Source organism: Bos grunniens, chromosome 5, assembly GCF_055505025.1.
Source record: "Bos grunniens cultivar Pamir isolate PY7600 chromosome 5, Bosgru_T2T1.0, whole genome shotgun sequence".
In the NCBI taxonomy this organism is placed as follows: domain Eukaryota; kingdom Metazoa; phylum Chordata; class Mammalia; order Artiodactyla; family Bovidae; genus Bos; species Bos grunniens.
In genome coordinates, this window is record NC_141169.1 from 23743592 (window position 1) to 23768599 (window position 25008).

At 40.4% G+C, this 25008-nt stretch overlaps 2 long non-coding RNA genes across 2 annotated transcripts in view; one reads left to right on the plus strand and one right to left on the minus strand.

The window, feature by feature from the left end:
* Nucleotides 1-25008, minus strand: part of LOC147371404 (uncharacterized) — a 298466-nt gene that overhangs the window by 107361 nt on the left and 166097 nt on the right. The gene's annotated exons all lie outside the window — the stretch shown is intronic.
* On the plus strand, nt 1036-10191 carry LOC147371406 (uncharacterized). The gene is made up of 3 exons (XR_015163549.1): nt 1036-1152; nt 9576-9710; nt 9949-10191. It is a non-coding gene; the product is annotated as an uncharacterized LOC147371406 (long non-coding RNA).

Sequence of the window (25008 nt, forward strand, 5' to 3'; positions counted from 1 at the left end):
CTTGGTCATTCATTCATTAATCAAGTATTTATTGAGCCCCTGCCATGTGCCAGGCCCATTAACAAGACAGACAAGTCCCTGATCACACTCTGGCAGCTGATACAGATAATAAACAAACACCCAGACACGATCCTTAGAGATCGTAACAGGTATGATGATGGAAAGGAGAAGAGAAATGAAACAGTAACTCCAGAGACCACTCTAGACTGGTGGTAGGGAAGGTTTACCTGAGGAGTTGATATCTGAAGCCCCGAAGTTAAATAGTGTACACATAAGCATTACCCAGGGGACAGGAACGACTCCATGATGACTTCCTGAAGCGACCGACAGACGGGAGGCCAGAATACCTGGTGCCAAGTGAGCAGACAAGGGCAGTAAGAAACGAAGCTGGAAGCTAAATCCAATAGAGCCTCTTGGATGTGTCTTGGTTTTCCTAGGAGAGTCCCTGTCACACCTGTTTTCTCACCATAAATATTCAGAGAACCCCAGTTTGGATTATGAATTGCACACTCACTCTACATATGGGCTACAAAAGTCAGGATTAATTTCTAAGAGAAATGGAAAGACATCAAAAAGCTTTAAGTAGGGCAATTCTTTGGTCTGATTGTATTTCGTACAGACTGGATTGTACGAAAACTGGAAACCAGATAATGAGTTAATCAATGCAATAAGTCGAATATGTCTACATTTGGAGCATTGACTTTTTTTTTTCTTTAGTAAAAGAAATCAATATTGAAATAAAAATAGGTAAAATTTGTGATCGAGCCTAAGGCATAGACAAACCCTCGTCATCCTCATCTAACACTTAGAGCTCAATACCACTGTCCTTTTTGTTTTTCTTTTCATTTCTCTTAAACTCAGAAGCATTTTCTGAGGCAGATCATAGCTCCAGCTTTCTGGGTCTCACGGCAACTTGGCAGCACAATGCTTCTAGGCTAAAATCCCAGCTTCCATGGATTCACACAGTTTCAGCCACAAATGTTTACCTTGCCTGGCTCCTGGAGCTAATTAAAGGGGCAGGGCTCTGGTCCTCTGGGCTCTCCCTTAAACTGCTGTCAGAGACAGGAGCAGCTGCAGGACAAGAACGGCAGCCCCATAACTCATCTCTGCATCTACACAGCGACTTCCTCACAAATGTCCTCTTCAAATCAGGTAAAGGGGTCGTACCCATGCCCTGCCCTCGCCACTTTCCTACTGGACTTGAAGTCGCACCTCTGTGTAATGATTTCTCCTAGAAACTGAAGTTATCCTTTAGTAACATATCTGTCCTACAGCTGCCTCTGTAAGAGAGAATCTCAGGATCAAATGCTAAGCTTATTATACCAGCTAGAACACAGTGTTTCACTGCATATTTTAATTTTTATCATAAAAATGATACATGCTTACGCTAAAAAAATTCAAAAAGGAAAGGTGGGAATTGAAGAGCAACTTTTTCTTTCTCTCCTCCCTTAGTCCCTGTCACTGACCCAATGAATGCCCTTCCTCTGTCAATCTCGCTATGCATATAAAAGCAGATGGAGAAAAATATATTAGCATTTAAAATAGATCACCCTAAAGGCTTTAAAGTGATTTCATGATAACAAACAAATCTAGATTTGATAAACCATGAAACAGAATCAAATCCCAGTTCCCTGGCAGGAACTGAAGGCTCGGTCCTTCCTGCAAAGTTGAATAGCTGGGTTAATCCTGGTTATGATTCACAACAGATTCAAGAACCCATATTCAACTTGCCAGGCCCAGGTAGAAATTAGAACATGAGGTGAGGTTACAACTCTGAAAACACTCAGAGCTTGAATAGAGGAGAAAAAAAAGACATAGAAAATAGTCCGTCTATTGAGATGAATGGATAAATAAAATGTGATGTATACATATGATGGAATACTATTCAGTTTTAAAAAAAGAAGGAAATCTTATTATTTGCAACAACATGGATAGACCTAGAAGACGTTATGCCAAGTGAATAAGTCAATCATAGTAGGACAGATACCTCCATGATTCTACTTACATTGTCAAGCTTATATAAGCAGAAAAAAAAAAGTGGAAGTTGCCAGGGGAAGAGGGCAGGGGGAATTGGGGAGAAGTGCAACAGATATAAAGTTACAGTTATAAAAATGAGTAAGTTCTAGAGATCTGGCTGTACAACACACTGCCTATAGGTAACACTATGGAATTGTGCACTGAAAAATTTGCTAAGAGTGAAGATCTAGTTAAGTGTTCTTACAACAAAAACAACAAAAGCAAAGGAACCTAAGGAAACTTTTGGAGTTATTAAAAACCTTGATTGTGGTGATGGTATCAACAGTCCAGTTCAGTCGCTCGGTCGTGTCTGACTCTCTGCGACCCCATGGACTGCAGCACGCCAGGCCTCTCTGTCCATTGCCAACTCCTGGAGTTTACTCAAACTCATGTCCATTGAGTCGGTGATGCCATCCAGCCATCTCATCCTCTGTCATCCCTTTCTTCTCCTGCCCTCAATCTTTGCCAGCATCATGGTCTTTTCAAATGAGTCAGTTCTTCCCACCAGGTGGCCAAAGTATTGGAGTTTCAGCTTTAGCATCAGTCCTTCCAATGAATATTCAGGACTGATTTCCTTTAGGATGGACTGCTTGGATCTCCTTGTATTCCAAGGGACTCTCAACAGTCTTCTCCAACACCATAGTTCAAAAGCATCAATTCTACGGCACTCAGCTTTCTTTATGGTCCAACTCTCACATCCAAACATGACGACTGGAAAAACCATAGCCTTGACTAGATGGACCTTTGTTGGTAAAGTAATGTCTCTGCTTTTGAATATGCTATCTAGGTTGGTCATAACTTTCCTTCCAAGGAGCAAGCATCTTTTAATTTCATGGCTGCAGTCACCATCTGCAGTGATTTTGGAGCCCAAGAAAATAAAGTGTCACTGTTTCCACTGTTTCCCCATCTATTTCCCATGAAGTGATGGGACCAGATGCCATGATCTTAGTTTTCTGAATGTTGAGCTTTAAGCCAACCTCTTCACTCTCCTCTTTCACTTTCATCAAGAGGCTTTTTAGTTCCTCTTTATTTTCTGCCATAAGGGTGGTGTCATCTGCATATCTGAGGTTATTGATGTTTCTCCCGGCAATCTTGATTCCAGCTTGTGCTTCATCCAGCCCAACATTTCTCATGATGTGCTTACTCTACATAGAAGTTAAATAAGCAGGGTGACAATATACAGACTCCTTTCCAGATTTGGAACCAGTCTGTTCTTCCATGCCCAGTTCTAACTGTTGCTTCCTGACCTGCATACAGATTTCTCAAGAGGCAGGTCAGGTGGTCTAGTATTCCCATCTCTTTCAGAATTTTCCACAGTTTGTTGTGGTCCACACAGTCAAAGGCTTTGGCAGAGTCAATAAAGCAGAAGTATATGTTTTTCTGGAACTCTCTTGCTTTTTTGATGATCCAGTGGATGTTGGCAATTTGATCTCTGGTTCCTCTGCCTTTTCTAAATCCAGCTTGAACATCTGGAAGTTCATGGTTCACATACTGTTCAAGCCTGGCTTGGAGAATTTTGAGCATTACTTTACTAACAAGTGAGATGAGTGCAATAGTGTGGTAGTTTGAGCATTCTTTGGCATTGCCTTTCTTTGGGATTGGAATGAAAACGGACCTTTTCCAGTCCTGTGGCCACTGCTGACTTTTCCAAATTTGCTGGCATATTGAGTGCAGCACTTTCACAGCATCATCTTTCAGGATTGGAAATAGCTCAACTGGAATGCCATCACCTCCACTAGCTTTGTTCATAGTGATGATTCCTAAAGCCCACTTGACTTCACATTCCAGGATGTCTGGCTCTAGGTGAGTTATCACACCATTGTGATTATCTGGGTCATGAAGATCTTTTTTGTACAGTTCTTCTGTGTATTCTTGCCACCTCTTCTTAATATCTTCTGCTTCTGTTAGGTCCATACCATTTCTGCCCTTTATTGAGCCTATCTTGGCATAAACTGTTCCCTTGGTATATCTAATTTTCTTGAAGAGATCTCTAGTCTTTCCCATTCTAATGTTTTCCTCTATTTCTTTTCATTGATTACTGAGGAAGGCTTTCTTTTCTCTCCTTGCTATTCTTTGGAACTCTGCATTCAGATGCTTATATCTTTCCTTTTCTCCTTTGCCTTTCATTTCTATTCACAGCTATTTGTAAGGCCTCCTCAGACAGCCATTTTGCCTTTTTGCATTTCTTTTCCTTGGGAATGATCTTGATCTTTGCCTCCTGTACAATGTCATGAACATCCATAGTTCTTCAGACACTCTATCATATCTAATCCCTTGAATCTATTTGTCACTTCCACTGTATAAATGTAAGGGATTTGATTTAGGTCATACCTGAATGGTCTAGTGGTTTTCCCTACTTTTTCAATTTAAGTCTGAATTTGACAATAAGGGGTTCATGATCTGAGCCACAGTCAGCTCCCAGTCTTGTTTTTGCTGACTGTATAGAGCTTCTCCATCTTTGGACATGCATATGTCCAATTTTATCAAACTGTATACATTAATGTGTGTCTTTTTGGCATATCAATGATATCTCAATAAAGTTGTAAAAGTAAATAAACAAAAGAAATATCAAGCTCAGGTAACAGGGAGGAGGTATGTTTTTGCCTTTACCAAGAGAATTTGGGAAAGATTCCCATTCCCAATTACTCCCTGCAACAGACAACCTACATCAACTAGACAAAACAGTATTCAACATTCTGAATAATTTCATGTTTTACTAAATAAATGCGTACAAAATAAAGTCCATTCCCGCTTACTTATATTTCTTGTTTTCTTAAAAAATGTGAAGCAGTATTAAATTTTAACAAATGATTTTTGTTGCCTCTTTTACGATAATTATGTGCTTTTTCTCTTACAATTTGTTAATGTGGTAAATCTTACTAATAGATTTTCCTAACATTAGACCATCCTTGTTTTCGGGGGGATAAACCCAATTTGGTCATACTGTATTAGTTTTGTGGGGTTTTGTTTTGTTCTGTTAATTTTTTAAAGCAATTTTTCGTGGCCCCATCATGGTGTGTAGGATCTTATTTCTCCGACCAGGGAATTGAACCCACAACCTCCGAAATGGAAGCACAGAATGTTAACCACTGGAATGCCAGAGAAGTCCCTGGTTTTGTGTTTTTTGTTTGTTTTGGTTTGTCTTTTCCCAAATTTTATTTATACCTTTATATTTAGAAATGAAGCTGGTTTAAAATTTTCCCTATTATTTTTGTCTTATTTTGGATTCAAGTTTTTGCCAATCTAATAAAATGAGTTTTGGGGTTCTTTTCATACTCTATATCTGTGGAACAGTTTATAGAGATTGGAACTCTATACTCCTTAGAAATTTGGTAAGACTCACTTGTAAGAAACTACTCATATCTTAATAAGCAATTTGTACAGATTTAATCAGGGATTTAATGTCTTTCAAAGTCATAGGATTTAGGTCATTTATTTCTTCTTGAATCAGTTTTAACTGATTATAGTTTTTCTAGAAAATTGACTATTTTGCATATTCCAGTTAATCAACATAAAGTTGTACATGGTTTTTCCTGTTACCTGTCTTAATTTCTGGTATATTTGTGATTCTACTGCTTTCCAGTTTCTAATTTCAATATTGTTTTGGATATCTTTTGTATGTAAAGCCACACCGAGACTGGCCATATGGAGGCCCAGTTTTAAATGTGTTATTATAGCCAATGCTTACAATAGTCCAGAGTTTGAAGCTGGAATAGAAATAGAAATGCCACTAGAACTGCTCCTTTATAACTTCTGTCTCTAACTCCTCCCACTTGAGTCACATAACCTGCATGCCGGTACATACCCCTTAGAAATTTGTTCTTTTAAGGAAATGCAAAGTGGTGGTGTTCTATTTTCTCTAATTGCTCAGCCCATTCAAAAACCAGAAGACAATAAGACAAAAACAGAAGACGATAAAATATGTCTTCTGCAGTTTCAGTATCCTCAGTTTTTCTAATAGTTACTCAAATACCCTGGATCCCAAGCTCCTCACCAGCTCTCTCCTAGTGATCCAGCCCAGTACCCCAGCATCTTAACCAAGTAGGATGAGTCCAGTAGATTGGACCCTTCCATGAGTGTTTCCTAAAATTCCTAAAATTCATTGACTTCTGCTTGCTCCATCACGTTATTGACTCACATTAATTTTGCAGTCAACCAAACATTTGGGTCTTTTTCGCATATGCTATTGAGGGCTCTTTATTCCCAAGCATATAAGAGAAGGACTTCTTGATTATGTAATTCCCTAGTCTATAGACTTACAGAGAGAATTTGAAACATGTCTGGGCTGTAATCAAGCATCCTCATAGGTGAGGACAGAGGAGCAAGCAAGCAGTTCTGCACTCAGCAATCTAGAGGAAGAGCTCTATGTCTGTAACGGAAGACATGTCAGCTGGGTCCTACCACAGTCCAATTGCCAAGAACAGGACAGGAAAAAGAATGACTACTTATTGAGAACCTAGAGTATCAAATCTATGTTAGGTGCTTTGTATCTGTTATCTCACATAGAAAGCTTTAGTTCACAAAACAACAGTAGATCAAGGTGTAGCATGAGTAAATAAAGATTCAAGTAAGCAAATGCCAGATAAAATGATCCCCATTTTATTTATGAGGAAACCAATGCTAGGAGCATGATTTGCCCAAAATGACACAACCAAAAGGCAATGGGACCTTGTTTGACTTTAAAATTCATGTAATGTCTTCTACATTGTGAACAGATGCAGTGCGGGGAGCAAGGGCACTTATGCAATGCTTAACAAAGGATTATTTTCACCTACATTAACTCGACTTGATCTTCATAACAACTTCATGTGATAGGTAGAGCATGTGATACAATCTTTATTTCACAGGTAAAGATATCAGTGCTCAGAGAATCAAGTGGCCTACCCAAGGTCACCCAGCTTGACGATGAGGTTGCAGAGCAGACCTTGACCCCAGGCTCTCTGACAACAAGCACAGTGCAAACACCTCTCTGGGCAGCTGGCATGGGGAAGGAGGGCAGCAGGGAATGGGGCAAGTGCTGATGACCAATGTGGAAGTGGGGATGGGGAAAGCTCAAACTCCAACCTTACCAAGAAACTACTATGCTCTGTTATTATTTTTGAATTATCTTGAGCCTTCAAGAGACACAGAAGAAAGAAAGGTCAAGTGACCTTTCTTTCTCTGCCCAAAAAGCAGAACAGCCTAGGATAGATAACTTCATGGTTTCTTCCATGTGAGAGTGAGGCTGCCTTTGCCATCAATGACACTGGTGCAGTAGATTCTTGTGGAGAAGGAAGCTGAAAGGCCAGAGCCCAGCGAACATATTGGCCTTTGATTTCTTCAGTAAAGTCAGAATCTTTAAAAAAAGAAAAATATTGAAAATGAATCAAATGTGTTCATGTCCTAATCCATTGAAGACAGATAGATTTAACATCAGTTAGATATCCATAGAACATTTGATTTACCAGTTAGTTCAGTTCAGTTCAGTCAATTAGTCATGTCCGACTTTTTGCGACCCCATGGACTGCAGCACGCTGGGCCTCCCTGTCCATCACCAACTCCCAGAGCTTGTTCAGATCATGTCTGTTGAGTTGGTGATGCCATCCAACCATCTTATCCTCTATCATCCCCTTCTCCTGCCTTCAATCTTTCCCAGCATCAGGGTCTTTTCAAATGAGTCAGCTCTTCACATCAGGTGGCCAAAGTACCGGAGCTTGAACTTTAGCATCAGTCCTTTCAATGAATGTTCAGGACTGATTTCCTTTAGGATTGTCAGGTTTGATCTCCTTGCAGTCCAAGGGAATCTCAAGAGTCTTTTCCAACACCACAGTTTGAAAACATCAATTCTTTGGTGCTTAACTTTCTTTATGGTCCAACTCTCACATCCATACACGACTATAACTTTGACTAGATGGACTTTTGTTGGTAGAGTAATGTCTCTGCTTTTTCGTATGCTGTCTAGGTTTGTAATAACTTTTCTTCTAAGGAGCAAGTATCTTTTAATTTCTGGTGACTGCAATGCAGTGATTTTGAAGCCCAAGAAAATAGTCTGTCAGTTTCCATTGTTTCTCCATCTATTTGCCATGAAGTGATGGGACCGGATGCCATGATCTTGGTTTTCTGAATGTTGAGTTTTAAGCCAACTTTTTCACTCTCCTCTTTCACTTTCATCAAGAGGCTCTTTAATTTCTTTTCACTTTCTGCCATAAGGGTGGTGTCATCTGCATATCTGAGGTTATTGATATTTTTCCCTGCAATCTTGATTCCAGTTTGCAGAAAAAAAAAAAAAAGTTATTTAAACTTCACTTAAGTCAAGTACCTGCTTATTCAGGCCTGCAAAATAAAGGCTTTTCCCACAATTTGCAAGCTGATTACTGGTTCACATATAGACCAAACTGAAAGCAAATCACCTCATAAGGGAAAGTCTCTTTTTTGTGATGTCAACAATGCAGTTCTATTACTCTCTTTCAAGCCTGACTGAGAAACTTTCTCCTGGAGAATAGGAAATGACTGTGGGGAGTCTATATGTCCTCAACAAGCAAGCCAGCATTCTTCACCTCTCAACAAGTGGTAGACATATGCTTTCACCATGGCACTCAAGTAAGATCCTCAGAATGTATCCCTGCAACCAAGACATTAAGAAATCTGGGAGCAGACTTTGAGCTTTTCCAGGGCCTTCCAAGCCTGCCTGTGGCTCAAATTCACCACCCAAGCACCTTAAAAGAATATACATATGCCTGGACTCCACCCAGAAAGGATTCTGCTACAGAGAAATGTGTTTAAACTACACGATGAGGATGCCATATCAGCATTTCAGCAAAATCCAGACTAAAAAAAAGATGAAGGGAGAACTTGTACATTGAAAGAAAATAAGACATACTGCTACCAATGTGATGTTTGAACTTAGCTGATTCCCATTTCAAATGAACACAAGGTAAAATCAACAAAACAAAAGAAAATTTGGGCCATTTGACAGACAATTCAACTTTTGAACACTGATTGGATATATGATTTATTACTCTTTCTCTTGAGATATAATGATAATATTGTGGTTGTTTTTAAAAAAAATACTTTACATTGTAAAGATAAAATAATATGTTCTTTAGAATTTGCTTCAAATAAGGGAGGAGTGAGTAGAACTATAGATGAAGCAGGACTGGTCATTAATTCATAATTAACTGCTCATTTTCATGAGGATAAAGGAGGTTCACTATGCTTTTTGGTCTATTTCAGTACATTTTTGAAATTTTCCATAATAAAAATGTAATCTCCTAGGTTTGTGAGCTGTTCTATTTCTTCTCACACACAGCTTAACACACATATATAGTGGGCCACCCTGTTCTAATGTGAATTCAGTGTTTACTCCCCAGAACAGAAGAAAAGGGAAGCAGGAGTAGGGCACTTTTGTACTGGGCACAAACACAAGCTCCAGACTTTCACGTAAGGTTTTTCCTAGTTGTAGACTGAGGTATGTAGAAGAGCTGTTGCTCCATCAAATCAGTCTGGTTACCTCTAAAAGACTAGCTTCCTCTTCTTCTGAACTACAGCAGTCTGGTGCTTTTTCTTTTCTTTTTTTTCAGGTAAGAAGTGGAGTTATTCAGATTCAGGGAGAAGCACACTCCACAGACAGAAGTGGGCCTTCGCGGAGGACAAGCGCTGTATTTTTTCTTCATAAACTGCCATGCCTACAGGACTACATGCGTGTGCACTTGTGTGTGAGTACTTTGGGTGGCCAAGTACCTTTGTGTGGGTTGTGCACTGCACAAGAGTATCACATTTAAGGGGACACCCTTCATATCGTCAACATTGTGGATTTATATTCTTATTATGACAACTATCTTGCAGATGGTAATAAAATTTTCTAACAAAATCAGTACATTTGATAACAGCCCCAAATTTCCAACAGATGGAAACAAAATTGTCTTACAGCAGGTACATCTTTTCTAATTACAGACTCACTGTATGGGCTAGCAGTGGACTTGAACTGCTTGACTTCCTGACTTTGAATTCCTCTCCCACAAACCACCCACTGACTTTATAATCTTCACAAGTTACTGAATAGCCATGAGCCCAAGCTTCTTCATCTGTAAAATGGGATGATTATATTAGGAGCATTGTTCAAAGCATTAAATGTATGTGAAACAGTGTCTGGCACATAGGACGCCCTTGATAAGTATTAAAGATCAGCTACTATCATTTTATTCATACTTACTCTAATTTCATGGGTGTAAACGTGTATAGGCATGTCTATTGTGTCATTCATAAACTCAATGAATAAATTGCTTCAATGGACTTCAGAAAGACTATATCCACAATTTCACTAACCTATTTTTAAATAAGGACATTTTCTCAAACCATCAAGTTTTCAAAAATGCCATAAAGCTCAAGGTCCAGGATGGCAATCAGAGTTTATAAGCCTCTCTGCACACAGGAGCTATGTGTATATGCTGATCAGGAGCTCTCAGAAGAAAAAGTCTGGGGTTTTTCCATCCTTCTAACTACTTGACCAGTAAGCCAGCAATGGGAAAAATTCCAGTGGGAGTTGCCAGCCACAAAAGGGGTATTACCCCATAGGCAGAATAGAGTCAAAATGCTTCAAGAGGTTAAAAGTCTATTTTTAAAAGGAAAGAACACGGAGTATGTCTTTAACTTGGTGTTAAAAATAAACTCAGCTGCCTCCTGTACACTCCCCACCTCCTCCCACTGTCCTCCCATACCCTGCACTGCCCGGTATGAAAGACGGAGCTTGTGTTTCATTGTTTCTTCTCATGAGTTTTTCTTTCATTTCCGACCCCCCCTCCCAATTCTTAGCCAAACATGGGCTATTTGATTTTCAGTTCAACAAAATAAGTCTCATTCTCTCTCCAAATTTCCTCAGGAACAATCCACCCCCTGCCCCTTCCCCCCAAGAAAGTACACTGGATTATAATTCAGAATTAACCATGTGAGGGGCTGAGGAGAAACTCCACACACAAATTAGCGAAATGGAGTCCTGCCAGCTCTCCCCTAAGCCTGGCAAGTGTCTACAGGGCAGGAGTGTCATTGGTGGGTCATTTAGACAAGAGGGCCCTATGCTGAACACTGTTTAATACTGGAGTTTTAGCACAGACTTTTCCTGAGGCATGGTTATCCGTGCAAACACTGCTTTGCTGAGTTGGTTTCAATAAATCCCATTTAATAACCACAGAAATCCTATAGATCAGATGTGCCAGTTTTTGTGGGTTTTTTTTCCATAAAAGACGTAATCAATACAGCAGAAAAGCTGCTATCTAGAATGAACAATCTGGATTTCTTATTGCCTGTAGATGGTAGACAGATTTCAAGACCCGAGTGGGAGGCAAAAGTGTTGGAGAACACAGAGACACAGGTCTGGGTACTGTACTGTCACTGTGGAGGGGAGGCTGACAGATGAAGGGATCACTGCAAACTTGTTTAACTAAAAAAGATTTAGGGGAAAAAAAAAAAAAAAAGACAGCCCATAGTCATGGGAAAAGCAACAGAATTCATTTTAGGAAATAATGTTAGAGTCTCAGCTCAGTCTCCAACCTGAAGAGTTGCCTCAAAAGCCTCTCTGCAACTTCCTTTTCACAAAATGAGATCCCCGCCTTCTTAGATCTATTCTTTAATAGAAACATACAACTGTTAAATTACCTATAATTGATACAAATAAAATATGTACTAAGGATGTAATGTACAACATGATTAATGTAATTAACACTGCTGTATGTTATATATGAAAGTTGTTAGAGAGTAAATCCTAAGATCTCTCATAACAAGGAAAAAAATTTTTTTCTTTCTTTTATTTTGAATCTACATGACATGATGAATGTTCACTAAGTTTACTATGGTAATCATTTTATGATGTGCGTAAGTTATTTCACTGAACATCTTAAATTTATACAATTCTATATGTCAATTATATCTCAATAAAACCGAAAGAAAAAATTAAAAAATGAAAAATATTATATTAGAAAATTTAAAGTCTAAAAATCCCAGTACAAAGATACCCTTCTGCAAACATTGTTCAAATTTAATGAAGTGATTTTGATGTATGTCTGGAAAGTTAGAAGGGAAATTTTATCAATGAAGGTGGCGTTTGAGCCATTGTTGTCCATTTTTCACAAAAGGAAAGCACTCTAGTGCAACAGCATACCTGGGGCGCTAGCAGTAACCACGCATGCCTTGAAAACAGGGCAAGGCCAGGGTCCTCAGCCTCTAGGGCACTACAGGCTCTTGGGAAGGGTCTTCTCTCCATGTGCTCAAGACTGATCTAAGAACCAACAAAGACTTTGTTTTCACTGGATGTCTATGCACCTTTTCTTCAAATATATATAGACTGGTTGTGATTAGTCAAATACAATTCAGTTCAGTTCAGTCGTTCAGTCACGTCTGACTCCTTGCCACTCCATGGACTGCAGCACGCCAGGCTTCCCTGTCCATCACCAACTCTCAGAGCCTGCTCAAACTCATGTCCATCAAGTCACTGATGCCATCCAACCATCTCATCCTCTGTCGTCCCCTTCTCCTCTTGCCTTCAATCTTTCTCAGCATCAGGGTCTTTTCCAATGAGTCAGTTCTTCGCATCAGGTAGCCAAACGTATTAATTTTATTTTTATATATGCATTAATAAAATATAAATTCATTTTTAAACAAATTCAAAATCAGTCTGATTTTTAATATATAATTCTTTCTTTGTCTTTTTTTTAGCACTGACCATCACAGAGTTATTTGTATTCATCTACTTGCTTGAATTAGTCCCTTTTCCTTGATCTCTCTACTATATGCTGTGCTGTGTTGTGCTGTGCTTTGTCATTCAATCGTGTCCGACTCTTCATGACCCCATGGACTGTAGACTGCCAGGCTCCTCTGTCGATGGAATTCTCCAGGCAAGAATACTAGAGTGGGTTGCCATGCCCTCTGCCAGGGGATCTGCCCAACCCAGGGATCAAACCCAGGTCTCTTGCATTGCAGGCAGATTCTTTACTGTCTGAGCCACCAGGGAAGCCCAAGAATACTGGAGTGGGTAGCCTATCCCTTCTCCAGGGGATCTTCCTGACCCAGGAATCGAACCGGGTCTCCTGCATTGCAGGTGGCTTCTTTACCAGCTGAGCTACCAGGGAAGCCCCTCTCTTTTGTATACCGTGCCTATATTTTACAAGAGCAAAAGCCAAAATACAACAAATGTAATAGCTAGGAATGAGTTTAACAAGCCAATATTAAGACATCCAGACTGCCTTGCCTCTGGTACCTCTCATTCTGGCAAACACTATTTCTTCAGTCACTTACTATCATTTCTGATGACTCAATTATTTTTTTAAATGAGTATCTGATTTTATTTGTATGTGTTTTTGAGACATAACTGACATATAGCATTATGTTCATTTTAGGTGTACAACATAATGATATTTGTATATATTACAAAATGATTACCACAATAAATCTAGTTAACAGCCATCCCCACACATCATTACAAATATTTTTTCTAGCGATGAAACTTTTAAGATTTACTCTCTTGTCTATGGGGTCGCACAGAGTCGGAAACAACTGAAGTGACTTAGCAGTAGCAGTAGCAACTTTCACATATACAATTTGAAAGTTAACCATATGGGTTGACTGTTAACCATATGGGTTGACTGTTAACCATAGTCACCATGCTATACTCCACATCCCTAGGAATTATTTATCTTATGACTGGAAGTTTTTTACCTTTGACCCTTTTCACCCATTTTACTCACCTCTCATCCTCGGCCTCAGGCAACCACTCAACATATATTTCTTAATCAGTTAATTCTAAAATTACAAATCTCTCAGCTAGAAGCCACACATTTTTAATATTTAGCTTTTTGCCTTAAAAAAGTAAAAGTGAAAGTCACTCAGTTGTGTCCAACTCTTTGCAACCCCATGGACTATACAGTCCATGGAATTCTCTAGGCCAGGATACTGGAGTGGGTAGCCTTTCCCTTCTCCAGGGGATCTTTCCAACCCAGGGATCTAACCCAGGTCTCCAGCATTCCAGTCAGATTCTTTCCCATCTGAGCCACAAGGGAAGCCCAGGCTTCTGCTAAATTCATTCATTCTAGAAATTAATGGGACATTGATGCATGTCAGTAATTTAAAGTTCTCGGCTAAAACTGAAGAGAGGAATCAAGTCTATGATAAAAAACATTTGAGTTGGTGACTATTTATTTATGTTGTTCCTGAAGGACTAGGGGTGGCTTACAAAGATGCAATTATGCAATTACAAAGAAGAAAGATACATTCAGCAATATACAAGCCATCAAACATAAGTTGAAGAAAAGAAGACAAAGAAAATGGGATAGAAAATGAGTTGCGGTGGTGAGGTTAGGACTTGAAAGGTGGGCTGTGAAATCCTACAGGCCTCCAAGAGCTGAAAGGCCAGTCCAGGCTCTGCCCTTTGTAAGCAGCCAGAGGAAAAAGGAAACCATCAGTAAGCACATAATTTATATTATTTGTTTGATAAAAACACAATGGCTTCTCACAAGAAGCCCAACTCTTTCAACTGGTGAGATGACCAGCTTCAAGAAAGGGCAACATCCCCAAAGCATACTTGTTGCAAATAAATAAAAAAGTTAGTTTTAGTCCATGTCCTCAGGCCAAAATTCATCGGTAATTAATTTGTCACAGCCTTTCCAACACTTAGTAATGACTCTTTGTGCCCCCATGGACTGTAGCCTGGCTCCTCTGTCCATGGGTTTCTCCAGGCAAGAATACTAGAGTGGGTTGCCATGCCCTCCTCCAGGGGATCTTCCCAACCCAGGGATCGAACCCAGGTCTCCTGCATTGCAAGTGGATTCTTTACCATCTGAGCCACCAGGGAAGCCCAACACTTAGTGTGAATTATCTTTGCCGTCTTCTCTACGTAGGGAAACAGGCAGAGCAGTTTGCTCCCAGTGCATACCAACTCAATTACTGAATTAAAAACAGAAATAATTTGTCCTAGAGAGGTGAAACTCTCAGTCCCACCTTACCTTCAGATGGGCAGTTCTCAGATTTTGATCTGTAAATGGCCTCAAGAATTTCCTAATGAACTTTTACCCTGTTCATTTTCTCTAAACGGCCTCAAGAGTTTCCAATGGTGAGCTTTTACCCGGTTCATTTTCTCTTACATCCTCCCACTGTGGTCTTCTCCACCCTGACTCAGCTTTGGTCACTCGGAGAACTCATATAGCACTTCCTCGTGTGCTATACGGAAATTATAATTGTGAAATTAAATGAATGAATACAGCTAAACTGTTTGACTGGACTGTGACTGATACACTTTGTGCTTCAACTTCTTGGTCTGCTAGAAGGAAATTATAATTGCACCTCAGGGGGTTGTTGTGAAACTAAATGAGTGAATGTATTTAAAATGCTGAGAACAGAGCCTGGCACATGGTAAGTGTCAGCTGCTCTGGAACACACAGCCAAGGTGCCAAAATCCCTTTCAAGGACCTCAGGGAAGAGACCCCAAGGCTTTAAAGATTGAGCAGGTGTAAACCAGCTAAAGAGAAGGGGGAGAGTGCTCCAGGCAAAGGGATCAGGCAGCTCAAAGGCTGAGAGGTGAAAGAGAGCAGATGTCTTTCCAAAAGCCAGAAAAGGGAAGATGTTCAGAAAGACTGGATCATGTGGACAACACAAGGGGAGGAGAGGGAGTATGGGGAGAAGGATGAGGCTGGAGAGAACAGAGCCCAGGGTGGGGCTTTAAAGACACGCTGCGTGCGAGCTTAGTCGCTCAGTCAGTTCAGTTCAGTCGCTCAGTTGTGTCTGACTCTTTGCAACCTCATGAATCGCAGCACGCCAGGCCTCCCTGTCCATCACCAACTCCTGGAGTTCACTCAAACTCACGTCCATCGAGTCGGTGATGCCATCCAGCCATCTCATCCATTCCCTTCTCCTCCTGCCCCCAATCCCTCCCAGCATCAGAGTCTTTTCCAACGAGTCAACTCTTCACATGGGGTGGCCAAAGTATTGGAGTTTCAGCTTTAGCATCAGTCCTTCCAATGAACATCCAGGACTGATCTCCTTTAGAATGGACTGGTTGGATCTCCTTGCAGTCTAAGGGACTCTCAAGAGTCTTCTCCAACACCACAGTTCAAAAGCATCAATTCTTCGGCACTCAGCTTTCTTCACAGTCCAACTCTCACATCCATACGTGACCACTGGAAAAACCATAGTCTTGACCAGATGGACCTTTGTTGGCAAAGTAATGTCTCTGCTTTTCAATATGCTATCTAGGTTGGTCATAACTTTCCTTCCAAGGAGTAAGTGCCTTTTAATTTCATGGCTGCAATCACCCTCTGCAGTGATTTTGGAGCCCAGAAAAATAAAGTCTGACACTGTTTCCACTGCTTCCCCATCTATTTCCCATGAAGTGATGGGACCAGATGCCATGATCTTCATTTTCTGAATGTTGAGCTTAAGCCAACTTTTTCACTCTCCTCTTTTGCTTTCATCAAGAGGCTTTTTAGTTCCTCTTCACTTTCTGCCATAAGGGTGGTATCATTTGCATATCTGAGGTTATTGATGTTTCTCCCAGCAATCTTGATTCCAGCTTGTGCTTCTTCCAGCCCAGTGTTTCTCATGATGTACTCTGCATAGAAGTTAAATAAGCAGGGTGACAATATACAGCCTTGACGTACTCCTTTTCCTATTTGGAACCAGTCTGTTGTTCCATATCCAGTTCTAACTGTTGCTTCCTGACCTGCATATAGGTTTCTGAAGAGGCAGGTCAGGTGGTCTGGTATTCCCATCTCTTCCAGAATTTTCCACAGCTTACTGTGATCCACAAAGTCAAAGGCTTTGGCATAGTCAATAAAGCAGAAATAGATGTTTTTCTGGAACTCTCTTGCTTTTTTGATGATCCAGTGGATGTTGGCAATTTGATCTCTGGTTCCTCTGCCTTTTCTAAATCCAGCTTGAACATCTGGAAGTTCACGGTTCATGTATTGCTGAAACCTGGCTTGGAGAATTTTGAGCATTACTTCACTAACGTGTGAGATGAGTGATGGCTGTTCATTGGAAGGACTGATGCTAAAGCTGAAACTCCAGTACTTTGGCCACCTCATGTGAAGAGTTGACTCATTGGAAAAGACTCTGATGCTGGGAGGGATTGGGGGCAGGAGGAAAAGGGGACGACAGAGGATGAGATGGCTGGATGGCATCACCGACTCGATGGACATGAGTTTGAGTGAACTCCAGGAGTCGGTGATGGACAGGAAGGCCTGGCTTGCTGTGATTCATGGGGTCGCAAAGAGCTGGACATGACTGAACTGAACTGAAATGAGTGCAATTGTGAGGTAATTTGAGCATTCTTTGGCATTGCCTTTCTTTGGGATTGGAATGAAAACTGACCTTTTCCAGTCCTGCGACCACTGCTGAGTTTTCCAAATTTGCTGGCATATGGAGTGCAGCACTTTCATAGCATCATCTTTCAGGATTTGAAATAGCTCAACTGGAATTCCATCACCTCTACTAGCTTTGTTCATAGTTATGCTTTCTAAGTCCCACTTGACTTTACATTCTAGGATGTCTGGCTCTAGGTGAGTGATCACACCATCATGATTATGTCATGTCCAATTCTTTGTAATTGGACTCTAGCCCACCAGTTTCCTCTTTACATGGGATTTTCAAGTAAGATTACAGGAGTCAGTTGTCATTTCCTTCTCCAGGGGATCTTCCTGACCCAGGGGTCAAACCTGCATCACCTGTAATGCAGGCAGATTCTTTACCTGCTGAGCCATCAGGGAAACCCTAAGACATGTTGCTGCCACTAAGTCGCTTCAGTCATGTCCAACTCTGTGTGACCCCATAGATGGCAGCCCACCAGGCTCCCCGGTCCCTGGGATTCTCCAGGCAAGAACACTGGAGTGGGTTGCCATTTCCTTCTCCAATGCATGAAAGTGAAAAGTGAAAGTGAAGTCGCTCAGTTGTGTCCAACTCTTTACGACCCCATGGACTGTAGCCCAGCAGGCTCCTCCATCCATGGGATTTTCCAGGCAAGAATACTGGAGTGGGTTGCCATTTCTTTCTCCATAAGATATGTTGAAAAGTGTTAAATTAGTTAAACTCAAGAGTCTGTTAGACTGAGGTAGCTCTAAAGTTGGTTGATCTACACAAGCAAACCAAAAATCTAAGTTTGAAAATTTCTCAAGGTTAAGAAATCCACACCTAAGGAGGACTACTCACAAACAGCCAGTAAGACTTTAAGCTGTGGTCAATGACAGAATCTCCTTTCCTTGCTTCCACACTTTCACAATAGGTCTTTCCCCTGGCTCCTGTCCGCAGAGCACTCCTAACCACTTCTGGTTTGGAGTGGCCCAATTCAAATTGATTTTTTTCTCAAATAAACTCTAAAACTCTTTAATATGCCTCACTTTATCCTTTAACAGGAGTTTAGGCTTTGACCTAGGACGGTAGGATACAATTCGAGCATTTTATTTAGCAGAGTGGCAACACTTAATTTATGTTTTAGAGATTTCTTTTGTTGCAACATGGGACGTATATGGGGTGGGAAGGAGAAAAGAAAGAAAGGCAGAAAGGGCCATTAGGCCATTGCATATGTCCAGGAAAGTGGCAATATCTTGGACTAAGGTGGTGACAGTAAGGACGGAGAGAAACAGAAATTTATTCTGGAGGCAAAAATGATAGGCGTGGCACTGGACTACATATGGGAGGCCAGCAAGAACGAGGCTTCAGAAATGATTGCCTGGGGGCCTTCCCTGGTAGTCCAGTGGTTGAGACTTCACCTTCCCGTGCAGGGCGTGTGGGTCTGATCCCTGATGAGGTTGCTAAGATCCCACATACCTGGGGACCAGAAAGACAAAACATAAAACCACCAATATTATAACAAATTCAATAAAGAATTTTTTTTTTAATACAGGAAAAAAAATGCTGCACAGGTTTCTGACCTGGGTAAATGTTCCACAGCAAGCAGAAGGCAGAGTCATTCAAAGTGTAGGCTCCGGGGACTTCCCTGGTAGCCCAGTGATCAAGACTCCGTGTTGCCACTGCAGGCGGCACGAGTTCAATCCCTGCTTGATGAGCTAAGATCCTGCAGGCCACTCAGCCAACACAAAGCAAACAAAAAGTGTGGCCCTGTCTACCCAGTCTACATTCAAACCCCAGCTCTACTCATGATGAACTCTTGAACCTGGGGCAAAGCACTGGACTACTTTTTACTTCTGATATGTGAAATGGCAACAATAGCTGTACCTTCTGTATCAGGCTCTTCAAAGGTGAAATGAGGTAAAGTGCATTAAATGCTTGGAACCAACCGAGCCTGGAATACCATGAGCAGAGTCAACCTTGTCCCAGAGACAAGGATCTTGGAGGAAAACACAGATGGGGTGGGAGCACTGTGAATTCAGATCAAATATGTTGAGTTTGAGACATCTAAGGAAGCAGAGAAAGAGGCCTGGGCTAGAGACGTATATTTAATTTTAGACCCATCACAACATGACAACTGGAGCCATGAGAATGGACAAGGTTGTCCAAAGACTGTAGGTAAATTGAGAACAGATAAAAGATATGGTAAACCCAAGGGATGTCAACATTTAAGTTGCCAGTTTTGGGAAGAGAGGCTAAGGAAGAAAGCAGAGAAAAGCAGTCAGAAAAGTCAGAAGGGAGCCTGAAGTGGCTCATTGTGAGGGGAGAACAAAGACTGTAAGAATAGCAGGAGCTGGATTGAGTTATTGATGTGACTTCAGCTCTCCCCTCATCATCCTCTCCAGCCAGGGGCCTTGTGACATGGCAGCAAGAAGCTTGTCTGAATTGACATGTAAAAGAGCAAACATCAGAATCCATGTCTGATCTTCTGTGCTGATCCAGAAGCAGCTGGAACTTACCTTGGTGACTGGAAATGACCAAGCCCAATTTCTGATCTTTTCCATCATGTGACAAACTAGATAGTGGGTATTCCTTCTGGAATTCAAACAGCTGCTATAATTGAGAACTTACATGAGTCTGATTATCTACCTTCTTTTGCATAGAAGGCCATTTGTAGGTTCCTCATTTCCTTTCTAAGGTCCAAAAAACCTTTTGAGTAATTGTGATCTCAGATTTTTCTTTTCTGTTAAAGAGTATGATTCAATAAGGTTGTTCCATGTGCTGTATTTATTAGAATCCCAAGACCCACCCAAGACTTGACTCCCAGGATTCTGATGGCAATGCCAGCATTCTGTTGGCCCAAGGAAAGTCTTTGCTAGAGGACACAGGGAGGATTATTCTGATTCAAAGCCAAAATGTTGTGAAACTGCTTTATATTCTGTCTAGCACAAGCAAGGAGGAGCTGTTATTATTATAATCATCATTAGAGCCTTCTACTACACAGGTTTGGGAAGTGGTAATAAAAGCAGAATATCTCTCTCTTGAGTTTGACTACCCCCAAACTTGCATTAATACTAATTTGAGCAAAGTTTAGCGCTAAGCTCGCTGTAGCACTTTCATACAGTAGTTGCCTATGCATTTGGAATGACACAATAATCTCTTACTCTAGGAAAAAAGTTACTCTGGCAACATGAACCTTATAGCTTAAGATGAACTGGTTCCATTTCTCATTCCTCCATTCTCAAGGTTAATTGGGTTACTAAACTCCCACAAACTAAAAAGAAAGCACTGGAGTCCAGACCAGCCTGGAAGGGACATGGAGTAAAACGAGAATTGAGGTTGACCAGTCCAATGGCAACCCACTCCAGTACTCTTGCCTGGAAAATCTCATGGGCGGAGGAGCCTGGTGGGCTGCAGCCCATGGGGTTGCAAAGAGTTGGACACGACTGAGCGACTTCACTTTCACTTTTCACTTTCATGTATTGGAGAAGGAAATGGCAACCCACTCCAGTGTTCTTGCCTGGAGAATCCCAGGGGCAGCGGAGCCTGGTGGGCTGCCGTCTATGGGGTCACACAGAGTCAGACACGACTGAAGCAACTTAGCAACAGCAGCAGCAGTTGGATATCAAATGTGATCCCACTTGTCAACATGTGACCAATGAAAAGGGGGCACACATGTTTTTAAATTAATCTCCATGAAAAACAAGATGTATTAGCATAATGGCTGTTTTATGTAGCAATAACATAAATGGCAATCCACTCTCATAAAATATTTGTATTAAAATTAGGAAATGGTAGCACATTCAAACATAAGAGCTAATGGAAGCCTAAATATAGATTATATCCCATCTGGCTGCCAAGAGCCTTCCTCCACACATTAACCAGAGGACCAAGCAGAGAAGGAAACTAGCTTTTAAAAATGCAAAAGAGAAAGAGATTTTATCTGAAAACATCAAGTCATAGGATGTGAAGAGTCATCTGTTTCATGGACTATTTATGAGTCAGATGTTAATTCTGATGCTGTCTTCAAATGCATGGAGAAAAAAGACAGATTTTTCTCCTTTTAAGCTTGAAAGAGGCTGGTTGAGGCAGGTAGCTCACAGCTGGTAAGTGGCATTCAGTTATTTAAAATAATTTTTATCTGGCTTTGACATTCCCTGCATTTGCACAATAAACAGACCTGCTGTTTCTATCCCTCCATTTTAACTACTAGCCTCATGGGACCATGTCCCTGTAGCGTTTTATAAGAGCTATGTTTTGCACTAACTGAACAACGAGTCTGTGTTTACAAAACAAAAGTATTTTTTTCCAGTTTCAGATTTGCTTATTAACAAAATAGATATTTCTCAAGCCAAAATTTCCCCTTTGTTTATGGGTGGAAATCTTGATCCAAGTGAAAAAAGCAAAATCTACTGATGAGTACAGAAATTTACCACCATGCAGAAATCTCTCTTTTCAACAATCCTGTGGTGTACAACCCACATGCTAATCATGTAGTCATAGAAAGTCAACAATGGCTATTTGCAGTCAATGCAATTCCTCTACCTAGGAGGTTTTTGTGAAATAAATAGATCAGAGAGTCTTGCAAAATGTGTATTTATCTTTGACCCTTTACATTTTTCAGAATTTGTTTGGAGTATTGAGGAATGCTATCTTGAGTATATTGGTTTGTTTTTGTACTCTGATGAAACTCTAATGAAAAACAGGGACTGTGAACAGGATGAAAAAAGTTTAATCCAGGCCCTGGGTTGATAGGGAAAATCATCTCTGGGCTAGGGCCAGGAGTGCTTTGGTTCTCCTTATGGGAATCTGCAGAGAAGTTCTAACTCCCAAATATTGGTCAGATCTGCAGACCCACCTGATTAAAACACTCCAGTGGCTCTTATTATTAAATAAAACTTCTTACCTTGGCCAAGAAAACCCTATACAGTCTGGCTCCTGCTCAGACCTTACCAGTCCTCTTAGGGGCAGAATTATGTCCCTCCAAAATTTACATATTGACATCCTAACTTCAATACCTCAAAATGTGACTGTATTTGGAGATAGGGTATTGAAAGAAGTAATTAAGGTAAAATGGGGATGATATGAGTGGGCCCTAATCCAATGTGATAGTTGTCTTTAAAATAAGAAGCAATTAAAATACAGATATGCACAAAGGAAAGACCATGTGAAGACAGGGAAAGCTGGTCATCTAGAAAGCACTGAGAGGGGCCTGTGAAGAAATCAACAATGCTGACACATTGATCTTGGACTTCTAACTTCCAGAAACATGAGAGAACAAATTTCAGTTGTTTAAGCCACCCAGGCTGTGGTTCTTTGCTACAGAAGCCCTAACATACTAATACAAGTCCACTCAGCCACTCTGAAATTCAGCCATCCTTGCCTTCTCCCTGTTTCTTTAAATTGCCTGGCTGGTTCCCACTGTAGGTTCTTGGCACTAACTGTGCCTGTCACCGGATCTTTGCATGGCTGGTCCTTCTTGGTTTGAGGTCTTAAACTAAATATCACATCCTCAAAAACTAGATAATCTAGACTAGGTCCCCTGTTCCCCATTTTCTATGTCTTCACCCTTTAAAAAATTGCCATCATAGAACTTATTACCACCTGCTTTTCTTGTTAACTTACATACTTTCTTATCTTTATTATCCCCCAGTGAGCTCTCTGAGGACAGATACAAGATGTTTATCTTGTTCACTATGTATCCCAAGTCTTAGAACAGAGCCCACAGTTGGTAGGAGATGCAGGAAGTATTTATTGAATGACAAATGTTTGAATGAATGAATATCAATTGAAAAACATTTTTAATTTAAAATTTTATAATCAATTAATTACTATGAAATGACTGCCACAAGGTAAAGATAATTAGGTTTGGTTGAATGAAGCAGATTAGACTGAACTCAACTGAATTAGGCAAATGGAAAACAATTTATAGAATTCAATTTTAAAATTTTATTCTGTCTGTGATCTAGTCTTGATGAAGAAGGCCCTATTTCTCAAAAAATAAAGCAAAGGGGGATGCATAGGGTCTATTAGAAGCCTTTCTGGAGATAAGTTTCATCTGGAGAGGACAATTAGGAGAAAGTGTATCAGGGAGATTACCATCCAGTGTATTTCCTTTTTGTACTGTTCAAAACTTTTGCCAATGCAGCTAACATTTAGAAAGAATTTTTACAAATGACAAAGCAAAGAATTGTGCATTCTTGCCTTGAGGATGTGGATGAAACTCTGACCATTTCCCCATCTTCCCTAAATACACCACCATTTCTTACTTCTGCCCCTTTGTTCTTGCTGACAATGCTTGGAGGACATTATCTTCTGCCCCTATCTCTTCTGCAAGTTCTCCTGCAAAATCCAGAATCTCTTTTACATTCCTGTGGTAGGTGGATTACTCCGAATTAAAATTTTTTGCTTAGCACATCTTAACTTGAGCTTCATGAAGGTAGAGACTTGGTCCTACTTGTGTTAGTAATCACATGATATTTAGTCCATGAAAGGGTTCCATAAATACTTGACTACATAAATATGTAGAGTTTAACTCTTCCCTAAGAATCTCAGATAACCTGTCCAACTCTTTACTCCTTTCTGAGCTCCTCTTAGTTATTACCTGCTCTTTCAGATCTAAGACTTGATACCCTACAGCATATTAAGAAGGCAAAGCAGAGCACTCAGCTCAATGAAGACTTGACCAGGGGCCCAAGTAACGAAGCATTCTACTTACCTGATTTAATCTAAAAAAAGAAAAATGAAGAAGTAGTAGAGCCTTGTTGAGGCCTTTTATTTTTTTAGTTGAGATATAAATCACATACCACTAAATTCATCCTTTTAGTATACATTTTAGTGGTTTTTAATATCATCACTAGGATCTGCAACCATCATCATTATCTAACTCCAGAATATCTTCATCACCCCTAAGAGAAACCTCATACCCATTCATAGTCATTCTTCATTTCTCCTCTCCCACCCGGCCCTGGAAACCATTAATCTACCTCCTGTCTCCATGGATTTGCCTATTCTGGACTTTTCATATAAATAGAAGCATGCAGGCCTCTGTTTCTGTCTTCTTTCCCTTAGCATAATGTTTCCAAGGTTCATCCATGTAGCATGCAAAACACTTCATTCCTTCTGATGGTTGAATAATATTCCGTTGTATGAATATAACATTTGTTTATCTCATCTTCAGTTAACGGACTTTTATGTTGTTTCTACTTCGGGGCTGTTATGAGTAATGTTGCTTGAACATTCATATACAAGTGTTTATATGAACCTATGGTCTGATTACCTTGGATATATACGTAGGAGTGGAATATTCTGGGTCATAAGCATACATAATAACTTTGTGTTTAACTTACTGAGGAATCAAACATTTTCATAGCAGCTATACTATTTTAAATCCCTACAAGCAATAGATGAGGGCAAAGCATTTTTAAAAGAGATCAGATCATCACAAATGAATTTTGTCTTTTAAAGACTGCCCAAGTTCAAAAAAGAGAGGAATTTTTCTAAGGAGGAAGATGTTTTAATAGGAGAATGAATGGCTCCCAAAGTTCTGCTGACTCATTTTCAATCAACTTTACCATGGCCTTACTTAATTCACATTTAGATCATGTGTTCAATCTTAACACAAATAGGCTGAGTGTCTAGGGCATTTTTCCCAAGCAATATGAGAACCTTTGAGACATTCTTTAATAT